This window comes from Equus caballus, chromosome 6 (assembly GCF_041296265.1).
Source record: "Equus caballus isolate H_3958 breed thoroughbred chromosome 6, TB-T2T, whole genome shotgun sequence".
In the NCBI taxonomy this organism is placed as follows: domain Eukaryota; kingdom Metazoa; phylum Chordata; class Mammalia; order Perissodactyla; family Equidae; genus Equus; species Equus caballus.
In genome coordinates, this window is record NC_091689.1 from 15,623,811 (window position 1) to 15,634,191 (window position 10,381).

The 10,381-nt window shown below is 46.7% G+C and overlaps 1 long non-coding RNA gene across 1 annotated transcript; it reads right to left on the minus strand.

Annotated features, from left to right (window-relative positions):
* Nucleotides 1-8,450: 8,450 nt before the first annotated feature.
* On the minus strand, nucleotides 8,451-10,130 carry LOC111773790 (uncharacterized). Its single transcript, XR_002808418.2, has 3 exons — nucleotides 9,966-10,130; nucleotides 9,139-9,229; nucleotides 8,451-8,910 (listed from the first exon to the last, which is right to left on the minus strand). It is a non-coding gene; the product is annotated as an uncharacterized lncRNA (long non-coding RNA).
* Nucleotides 10,131-10,381: the final 251 nt, after the last annotated feature.

Sequence of the window (10,381 nt, forward strand, 5' to 3'; positions counted from 1 at the left end):
ATTCCTGTCTGGGTGTGTGTGGGAGTGCGTAGATTAGCTGTAAATGTGCCTTAATAGCACCCTTTGGGAAGATTGAATGGATTATCAGCTAACAATCACTCATGGGGAATTTTCTAGGTGATATTTACAGCTTTTACTGTCAACCCGGGTCCAGCTCATTCTGAGAAGAAAGGAGTACAGGAAGGAGGCCACCTGCTTGTCCCCTCCAGCCTGGTCACCTCTGCGTCTACCCTGCTGGTCCTCTTACTTCCCTTTTTACACTCTGCTTCCTCACCAAGTCTGCAGTGTGGACATTTCCGGTGCAGGGGGTGGGGGTGGGGGGTGTCAGGTGTAGTGGAGGAGAGCCATCGCTCCAGATCCTGTCCTGATCTTGTCAGCTCCTACAGACATTTTTCCTGCATATGTGTCCTTGTTGCTTGCAAGAAAAATTCCTCATGGACTCAAGTTGAATAGGAGTTGCATTATTCAGGCAGAAGTCTTTTGTATAGACAGGTGGATCTGCTTATAGAGTCCGGGGCAAATAAAATGTTTTATTTTATTTTTTGGTTTTTTAATTTTTATTTTTTGTGAGGAAGATTGGCCCTGAGCTAACATCTGTGCCAATCTTCCTCTATTTTATGTTCGATGCCACCACAGCGTGGCCTGACCACTGGGGCTAGGCTTGCGCACGGGATCCAAACCTGCAAACCCTGGCACAGAAGCAGCGCGCGCGAACTCAACCATCAGGCCACTGGGCGGGCCACAAAATGTTTTCTTTTAAATGCTAACTCTGTTCTTCGAAAGGCTTTTTCGGTCTTTCCACTTGGGCCCTCTCCATACCCTTTGCTCCCCCGGCATCTATCCCACTGTCCCTCTTTGCTCTTGTTTCTGGAATTGCCCAGAGAAATCCGGTATTGTTGTTGGTCTTACTTCCTACCACTGTATTTGGTAGAATGTCTTAGTTCTCCCATAAACGCTCACACTCAGGCTCTTTTAGATGTTCAGCGGCCGCACAGTCCTTCAATCTCATGGGATCCACCCTCCTTGGAAGGCAGTTGTGGTTACCGAGGACAAAGTACGTATTTTGGTTACGATTGTTGAGAGATGCTATGACGTATGGCAGAGGGGTCTTAACCTAGTTTGTGCGTCAGGGAAGGTGCCCTTGGAGAAAATAGCTGAGGGCTGAAGTCTGAATGGGCGCTGGCCACGAAAATGGGGGAACAAGTGCATTCCAGGCAAAGGCAAAGAACAGGTTAGGAGATTGAGGGAAGAAGGTTCTGGAATTAGAGGACTTGAAAGAAAGCTAGAGTATGGGGATTGTGGAGGAAGAAGAGAGGATGGCTTGCAATGAGACCACAGGGGTTGAGGGGAGCAGGTCTTGCCCAGCATTGTAGGACCTGTTGGAATTCTGGACTTTCTCCTGAGAGAAGTGGGAATGCTCTTAGCAGGGCAGCGAGGTTTCCATTTGTTGCTATGGAGGATGGGTTGCAATGGGATGAAGATGGAGATGGGGAGACAGCGAGGAAGCCTCTGTGACTGGCAGAGAGGTGGGATGGACTGGATTTAGATGCGGCAATGACAGTGGAAAGAAGTCAATTGCTCATATTTTCAGAAGGGGACTTAAAGGTTGGTGAGGGAGGGGTGTGGTCAAGAATTGCTCCAGGTTCTGAGTGACCAGGTGTGGGAGGAGCAGTTTCGTCCCTGGGGTCGTTTTGGGTGAGGGCAAGATTGTGACTTTCAGTCAGCCGCGTGGAATTGGAAATACCTGTGCATCGTCTACACGGCGATGTCAAGTAGGCTCTTGGAAAGACATACGCGAGACTCAGAAAAGGAGCAAGGAGGGGGAGCCCGCCCAGGAGCCAGGAGGAGAGGCAGAGCGGTGGCAGCAAAACCAGGAAGCTGGGCTAAGGGTGCCAAAGGAAGAGAAAGTTTCAGGAGACAGTGAGCAACCCTGAGAAGGCCAATGGTGCTGAGAGCTCGTGGATGCGGAGGACCAGACATGCTCTACCGGATTCAGCAACATGGAGAGTGGGAAGGAGCCGTCCGGAGGGTGTGATGGGCTGACTGAGATGAGGGACACAGGCAAGTGACAGCTTTGTTCTATTAAGACTCCTCTCAGACTCTCCACCCAAGAAGAGCCCCCTCTCAGGCCTCAGAAAAGAGACAGCATCCTCAAGAATCACTTTGAAATGCTAAGCAACCTCGCCAGTTGGGCGTCCTCCACCTGAGGACCTAGCTGCAGAAGACTGAGTTGTTATGTTGTTAATCTTATCTCTTTTACTGCAGAAAACTGTGGGCCCAAAACCTCTGCCCTTTACCCTTAGCCTCAATTTACTCTGAAGGGGAATCAGAAAAGAATTTATCAGGATACTTTAGCTCGGAGCAAATCATACTCCTCCTATGCTCATTACACGAACATGAACCCTGCTGCCTGTTGGAGCCCTGGGAGGGAAAGGTCAGGTTTATTCCTGCTACTGGGCCCGGTGTCCTGTGGTCAATGAGACTGGGATAAGGACAGAAAAAAAAGGAAGAGAGGCCTTTTTTCACAGGGATGACAAAGACAGGCATGGAAAGTGTGCTTAAAGGGATATCAAAGATGTCGTGCCACCCACGACATCTCCCTCACCTGCTGGTCACTAACTGGTCTGTAAATTTGCCAGAGCCCTGTTCTTCTGGGGTAAGGGATTATGCCCCATGAAAACAGGGTGCGCCTCGAAGGACCAACGGTGGAGGAAGCATAAAGGTCAGTAGGGAGAAGCATAGTACTGATGGAGTAGGAATCCATAAGGAGAGATAGGGAAGCACAAGCCTGACTTACGTCTCGAATTTACTGAAGAATAACCAAAATGAGGTTTTAAAGGCATAGTCTATTGGGGCAGGCCTGGTGGCGCAACGGTTAAGTGCACACCTTCCGCCTTGGCAGCCTGGGGTCTGCCGGTTCAGGTCCCGGGTGCAGACCTACACACTGCTTGGCAAGCCATGCTGTGGTAGGCGTCCCACATATAAAGTAGAGGAAGATGGGCACTGATGTTAGCTCAGGGCCAGTCTTCCTCAGCAAAAAGAGGAGGATTGGCAGTAGTTAGCTCAGGGCTGATCTTCCTAAAAATAAATAAATAAATAAATAAATAAAGGCACAGTCTGAGCTTTCCTGCTCTTTTTTGGAGGAAGAATTTTCTCAGGGCTGCTTTGTAGGAATGTTCAGGTTGCGCACTGCACATCTTCAGGGACACTGTTTATATCGCAGCACAGACCTCCTGCAGAGGCCTGAATTGCAGTTTTCTGAAGGTGAGGTGCACCTGTGTGAGGGGTGGAGCCATAAAATGTGTGTTCCTGCAATGCAAAGTGTGTCTTTTCATTCTTTATTTGCAGTATGTAACCCAGGATAACACATAATTGAGTGTTCCGAAGATGATTTTTATAATGTCTATGGTGACAGTGTCTTTTATTCTAGTCTTTTTACGTTAAAAACCAATAACATAGAGGCACAGGCCACCGTCTCATCCAGGCCACGTTTGGGCCAGTGCGTGTGGGAAGTTCAGACTCAGGTTTGTCGGGCTGTGCCAGAAACCCACTGTGCACCTGCTTAAAGGGATGGAGAGAAGAGGACTGGCCAGGGTTAGAGAAACGAGGGGCTTCTCTCTTCGAGAGATGGTGTGTGAGCCAGATGAACAGTCTTACGTGGTGACTGAGAGGACAAACCCCAGAGGTGAGCGTGTTTATACCCTGACACAGCTCACATATGTGTGTGTGTGTGTGGTGCGCGAAAGGACAACACAAAAAAGGATGTGAAAGGTGATTCAGAAGGCACACATTGAACATGAAAACACTCGGAGTACAGCTGCATCCTTCGACATCATTGTCTAAACCTCAGTTTATGGAAAATGCCCAGCTCCACTAAAAGGTAGACTTTTCTGTCTGTGAGCATTTAAATTTGGATTTTATCATGCCTGATTATTTTTTTAATCTTCAAAGCTCTGGGTTGGGTCGTCAGAACCATCGTCACAACATTCTGGACTATTCTGGACATTCTGGGCAGACTGGCATGTGTGTTCTCCCTTCCCTTTAACACTGAGCTCTTTCTGCCTAAGAGCTCTGAAAGGCTTCATTTTGCTGTGCTGGAACAGATGTTGAAAATTGCGTTGTCAAATGCATCGTAGACACAAGAGGGCGGTGTGCACTCAAATGTCGACCTGGCCAAGGCGGAGGCATTCGACCTTCTCCAGGAATTTTTGGCTTCTCTCAGGGACCAAATAGGATTAATAAAATGTGTTTGGGAGGCGCAAGGTTGGCCCGAACCTGATCAAAGAGGTCGAATGTAAGTCAGAGTGGGAAGGCAGCCTGTCGGGAGCTGGGAGGAATTCCCATCCTTGGGCTCAGAACTAGGGGGCAATCTGTGCAAGCCATCTGGGGTAACGATGCTTGTAATCAAGACTCGTCCTCTGCTGGGATATTGAGAAAAGACTGACTTCCAGATGGCAGAGAATCAGCAGCTGTCTTGATCCCTGACCACCAAAATTTTATTCTGAGAAATCCCCTCATTCATCGGAGAAAAATTTGCTGTGTACTTGCCGGGTGCTGGGCGTGAGCCTGGGAGCTCAAATGCAGCCCTGGAGTCAGACAGCCCAGGCCCCACCCTCCTGAAGTGCACTACCTCTCTGGAGGGGATGATGAGGAAACAAAGGCACAGATCAACAACCTGGGGCACATATTTCCATCCATCAGTTTCTCTTGTCTCTGAGCCAGTCCCAACCAGCACTATTTTACATTATCTATTCTTATTCTGAAAGAGAATGCAAGTCACACCTCTGACTCTGCAGTGATGGCTGCAGGCCACATTTTTAGAGACACCATCTGGTTCCAGTGGATCTGACTGTTGAGTGGAGAGTGGGGATGGCAACAACCTTCCACCCAATGAAAGGGGAAGGGGAAGTGTGTCACTTTGCTGGGGAGATGGTCTCTGGCTTGGCCTGATTGCACGCCACTGATTTTGGGGTTTACTCAACAAGGTGAACACTGCATGCCCTCTCTTCCATGGAACCTTCTGTAAGCTCTTTAGCCAGAAGCCAGCTCTGACTCCTCCAAATCCCATACAACATGGCACTTTTGTGGGAGACCACGGCGACCTCAGATCCCTGCACGGATAACACTGTGTTTTATCTCACGGCCAGATTTTTAGTGTTCTGGAAGCTTCTTTGGACCCCTCCCGTGCAAGACTCCTGTCTTACTGTGAATGATGCAATTGAAAACTCCACAGGGCCCCACAATATCCAGCAACTTGTTATCGCTTTTGAGTGAAGGCAGCCTGTTAAAAGTCTGAGGTGTATCATTGGTAACACGTGACTTGCCTTCCAAAAGAGGTCAAAGGGCACAGCAAAAATAGCTTTTTGGCTGTGACCTAATACATAAACCTTGGCACACTTCTGTCAAACAGTCCAATGGAAGCTCACGGTTCGCCTCTCTCCATGTGTGGCAATGGGCTGTTCTGCCCCTAATCCTTTCCTACAGTTCCTGTCACACCACTGGATCTTGCAATCTTCTGGCACAGTGGCATTCACAGGTCATGACTGGTGCACAGGGAACCATAGTGCAGTGAAAAATGCCCCCTGACAGCACCGTGTTTCCAACCAAAAGTGGGACTCTTGACTTCTGTGTGGGTCAGTTCAGAAGAAAGGAAAAAAGACTCCACAGTCCCCACAATGCGTTGGCTGAGGACGGAAGCTGCAGGCAATGACTAGAAAGTGCCTCGATCAGTTGAATAAATTGACAATAAGAAGGAAGACATAATTCCAAACACATTTAGCTTTTTGTTCCATCTCAGCTTTGGTGACGAGTCCAGATTCTGTCAGACACGCGTTTCTTCATCTGTCAGCACCACGTCTCTTGCCAAGATTCTTCATTCTCTCCATCAGGCATCATTTTCAGACTTTGCCGTTCCTGTCAGGAAAAGTTGAATTCATCGTTTTCCTCAGGCCTTGAGAGAATTTCTTACTTTAGAAGAAGAGTGACAGGAAGAGTGACCTCATGACAAAAATAAATAAATATTACAGCTCTTTCTTCATGTGTAATAAAAAAATTATTTATTTTTGAGGAGGTAATACATCAACATGGTACAAAATTCGAGAAATTCAAACGTGAACACAGTGGGAAAACCTCCACATATGCACTTCCTGTTTCCTAGGCACCTGGCTCCTCTCATCAGAGGCAGCCACGGGTACTAGGGTCTTATATCTTCCCAGAGATAGTCTCTGTATAAATTAGCAGAGGTGGTCTTCATATGTCTTTTGAGTATCTTTGTCTAATTTCTAAATTCAGATGAATTCTGAAAGGAATATGTTAAATATATGTTAAAATATACTAAACGCACTAAGATGGTTTGTCCAATTAAAGCTCTGATGCTCGACTGCATAATTTGTTTGGTTTTTGTTGCATAGTTCTACCAGAAATGTGACTGAACTTGTAATCAGTCTGGAAATGTTTCAGGTATTCTGGAAGTCAGTCTGACTCAGAATGTTTCTTGTCCCTTGATGTCCAGTTCATCATTCCTTATGGTTAGTAATTTCCCTTTGAAGAGGAAAGAAGGGTCTCAAACCTTGAAAATGAGGGAATAGAGTTTTAAGATGAGATCTTTTATTATTAAAACCTAGGAAACAAACTAGTTAGGGGTCCAACTGGCCACACTCTCAGAGGAGACGCTTGGTCATTGGGGGCACATTGAGTGATCCAAGGAATGGGCTGTGTGTGGGAGGACACACGTTTTATGCTCCCCAAGCTTAGAGCTGAATGGAACCACAGCAGCTGGTCAAGTGGCCTGATGTCAGATTAACAGGTCTGGCTCCCCAGATCAACCTGCCACACTTCTGGCCAGCTCTTAGCCATAGGCCATCTCTTAGGCACAAGAAATCATGGGTTGCTTCTCTCTCTTTCTACAAGCTCAGCTCCACCTCATACCACCCCCAAGCGGAAGCTCTCCAGGCCCAAGAATGGGTTGAATTCATCTTTTCATTCTTCTATAGCACCTAGAAGAGTACTTGGTACAAAGTAGGCGCCCCTAATGTTGACTGAAATGAGTAAATGAGAAAAAGCAAATGTCTTCTATGCTATATACCCTTATTTTATTGATGTATCATTTCTTTTTTTTTTTTAAAGAATTTATTTTTTTCCTTTTTCTCCCCAAAGCCCCCGGGTACACAGTTGTATATTCTTCGTTGTGGGTCCTTCTAGTTGTGGCATGTGGGACGCCGCCTCAGCGTGGTTTGATGAGCAGTGCCATGTCCGCGCCCAGGATTCGAACCAAGGAAACACTGGGCCGCCTGCAGCGGAGCGCGCGAACTTAACCACTCGGCCACGGGGCCAGCCCCTGATGTATCATTTTTTAATTAAAGCTCTTCACCTTGATCTAGACTGAAAGATACCTGGATACGTAATGGTTTTGTTTGAGACTTTTAGATATCTAAGAGTCTGATTTCCTTGCTAGGAGATTTGCCTCAGGAATAGACGCGTATCAATTTCCAAACTACCCTCTTCAGCTATTGAGCTGGGGCAATTGTACGTACACCCCTTGGCTGTGTTGGAGTTTCAAAACCATAAGAACTTGTGAATTGGTGATCCGTCAAATGTTTCTAAAAAATCTCAGCTTCCTAAATCTTAATATATCGACACGCTCACTAATTTCTTGAGTGTTTCTGGGCTTCAACCACTCATCTGACTGAAATGCTTTATTTACAGGTTGATAATTCTTGGTGCCCCCAGGCAGCCAGAAGTATCTCTCACATAATAGGGACTCGCTTCCTCGATGCTGTAAGCTGTGCAGCTGGCGAGGGATTCTGAAGATAGGAGGCAGTCCTTTTGTTTGGGTTTATGAATGCTAGAAAATGTATCTGGGTTCTTAGTGGGAGATCTGATTCTATCCTCCTTATTCCTTCCCATTGACTCTACAGGAGAAAGTGTATGGGGCCTACTGGAGAGAAATGGCGCGCAGAGATCTTAAGCCTTTTGAATTTTATTCAAGCCCAACCTTCCAGGGCAATAATTCAACCGAGTCATTCCTACTCTTTCGAGAAGGCTCAGATGTGGAAAGATAAGCAGCTATACCGAGGGCGCAGCCAGATCAGCCATACTGCCTTCTTGGATCCCTGGGGCCAGAGTAAGGCTTGAGGTTTCCCGGTATAGTCTTAAGGTTCTAGTTATTCCAGGCTGGCTGCATTTTGACTCATTAGGTTTCTATTCACAGGCAAGCAAAGGCAAAACCAACCTGCCAGCTGCCGCCTCAAACCCACTGCGAGGTGGGATTTCATGGAGCTTTATTTTTTACCTATTGTCCTCCAAGCAGAAGTTCCATTACACAGACGCATTTCTCAGTGCCTAATCTAGTTTGCATAACAACTGTTGCTGGATATGGAAACCAAACCCAAGACCTTGACATGGAATCCTGCTTTGTCTTGGGGGGCAAAGTTATGCTCCGAGACTGAGACTGTCTTTGCTAATAGTTTATTTAATACAGATTTGCTGTGGGATTTAGGATGGTTCACAAGCCCGTAACACACAGCATAATGTCTCTTAATAAGCCAATAAAAAAATATATAATGTACTCCAAACCAGGGATAGATTAATCGTACCACTGTTCCAGGCAAGGAAAAAGAAAAGGAATAAAGCCCAAATTAAATCAAGGTATCTATTTATATGAGTAGGTACTTGGGAGAGACAGCTTGGCCAAGCAAATGCTGAGATCCCGCTGCCAGCACAAAACCAAGGTGAAAAGTCCCTTGTTGCTGGAGCATGATATTAGGGAATGATGCTGACACTGTTGGTGGGTGGGTAGATGTTCCATCGTCTCCTCCAGGCCACTGTGCAGATTTCACCATGACTGATCGTCCACGTTCATACTGATCAACCCCCAGCAATGTTCATCATCAGCTGTGCCACTGAGTAGTCCTTTATCAATGACAACAAAGGAGATGATGACATCCCCACACAACTTACTTGATTCTCATATCAACGCACCAACTTTTTTTTGTCTTTGCCACAAACAAGTGGATTAGAACAACTTCACTGAAGTCATAAACAAGTGGATTTGAAATCATATCAAACCAACACACAACAAATCCCCAGCTGGGTGGAACAATCCATGCCCATCACGGCCCACAGCCTCCTGAGTCCTACCTCTTCTTTCAGTTGGCGCTGCTCTCACACAGATGGAAAGGCCTTGGAACGAGGCTTTCTCTCTGGTAACCCGGTGGAGTAGGAATTCTCCCTGCAGGGGCGTGGGAGAATGAAGGTTTGCAGCTTCTCGCCTCATTCTGCTGTCCGCTTCTATTCCCCTCACTGGGGACGTTTGCCCTCAACTCCACAGCTAAAATGTCCCACTTCTCCCCCACCAGCTCAATCTCTATACCCTCAACTGGCTTCATTTGTCTATACTGCCTGTCTCTGCCACCAGAATGGGAGCCCGCAGGTGCAGGACTGGTCTGATTCACTTACTGCTGTACCCCCAGTGCTTGAACCAATGGCTGTCCCATTTGTGGGCACACAAGAGATTTGTGAAATGAATAAGGAAGCTTCACAATGCCAGGCCCTGTCCACACCCTACACATTTAACACAGGTGAGTGTTAAGGTCATCATTCTGTAGGTGCAGAAACTGACGAGCAATGGGGTGAAGCAACCTGCTCAAGGTTAATCATGCAGTTAATAAGTAGTTGACTCGGAATTTGAACCAGAATTGTCTGCCTCCAGGGCTCTATCCTTTCCCTTATACACAAAAACTAAAGAAATTCTCAAAGGGCAGTGTGTTCCCTCTTCCAAGGATCTCCATTCTCTACACAAGGGGAATTCAGGAAAGTAGAAGGAATGGCAAAAAATATACATATATAAAGTGGAAAGCCTTCCTGAGGGTCATAATTTAAACTAAACAAGCAGAGCCTAACACAAAATATCCTGAACTGAGACCAAACAACAGTTCTCCATAGCCCGGAGAGTTGAATTCATTTACCGGAAGTTTCTCAATCATCCCACACGTATTGGTTGAGGCCCGAGTATGCGCCAGGCTCTGTGCTCTGTGCTCAGATACACGGAGAACAACAGATGGGATCCTTGCGTCTCTTGGGTTTACCAGGCAGGCATCAATCGAACACTCACACAAATTTCCGATAACAAACTGTGAAGAATGAAGAAAAATTAAACAGCATGCCCAGACAGCAGACAAAAGAGTTCTGACCTGGCCTGTGGGGCGGGGAGGCAGGTCAGGGAAGTTAGCCTCTGGAAATGGCTTTAGAACAGAACTAAATTTACCCTGGAGATTATAGTGGTTAAAGAAAAGCAAACAGTGAAGAACCGGGACACACAACACAAAAATTACGGAAACACTGACAAGAGGAAGGAGGTAGTTAGATGCATGGGCTGGAGCCA